The 753-nt window shown below is 51.8% G+C and overlaps 1 long non-coding RNA gene across 1 annotated transcript in view; it reads right to left on the reverse strand.

Annotated features, from left to right (window-relative positions):
• Positions 1-753, reverse strand: part of LOC119591668 — a 2,703-nt gene extending 1,950 nt beyond the window's left edge. Inside the window, exon 1 of the long non-coding RNA XR_005230373.1 lies at positions 672-753. This is a non-coding gene — a long non-coding RNA (uncharacterized LOC119591668). The remainder of the gene's footprint in view (positions 1-671) is intronic.

Genomic DNA, 753 nt, shown 5'->3' on the forward strand with positions numbered 1-753 from the left:
TCACTGCAATATTGAAAGTAAACGTCGGGCAAGGAGCTTCACAATAATGCAACCTTATGTCCAGGGCAAGGCAAGCCCTCACGCACGCACATATTACGGAGAGGAAGGCAAGACACGCGTTCTCAATTACAAAGGGAAGGGGCGAGGGAGGACGAAGGGGGGATAAAAGCCCCCTGTTCCCTACCCTCCCCCCCTGTTCCCTTGTTCGTCTGCTCCCCTGTGTACAGTTCAAGCTCGACCACACTTCTGTTGTTGTTCCAGGAATGCTACGCTACCTTCGGGAACCTCGTATTTGGCTGGCGGTTCTCTTTTTTATTATTTTATGGCCCCGTCATTCCGTTGGCTCGTATTCCCCCCTCCCTCCCCCCATTTTTTTTTACGAACGAAATGAAACGGCACGGCAGCTCTCGAGGCACTTGCTGCTAAACACACACTCTCTCGTCCCTCTCGAGTTGGGGGAAGCTTCCAGCAGTATGTAAACAAACCGAGAACCTCTCTGGCTCTATTTTGAATTGTTTCCACCTCATAGCGGGCTGATCATTTCGCCAACGTGGTCTCCTCTTTCCGAACGTCAATAAGGACACTTTCACACGCGAGTTCCATTCATCACATTTTTCTTCGGGGAGAATCACAAGAGAAAAGCGAGTGTAAACACGAGAAAGAGCAACTACGGGCGGGCTTTCCAAACGCTCTGTTTCCCCCACTGGTCTCACGCCGACTACAGGCCGAGCTCCCGTGTTCCCCTCCTCCTTC

This window comes from Penaeus monodon, chromosome 29 (assembly GCF_015228065.2).
Source record: "Penaeus monodon isolate SGIC_2016 chromosome 29, NSTDA_Pmon_1, whole genome shotgun sequence".
In the NCBI taxonomy this organism is placed as follows: Eukaryota; Metazoa; Arthropoda; class Malacostraca; order Decapoda; family Penaeidae; genus Penaeus; species Penaeus monodon.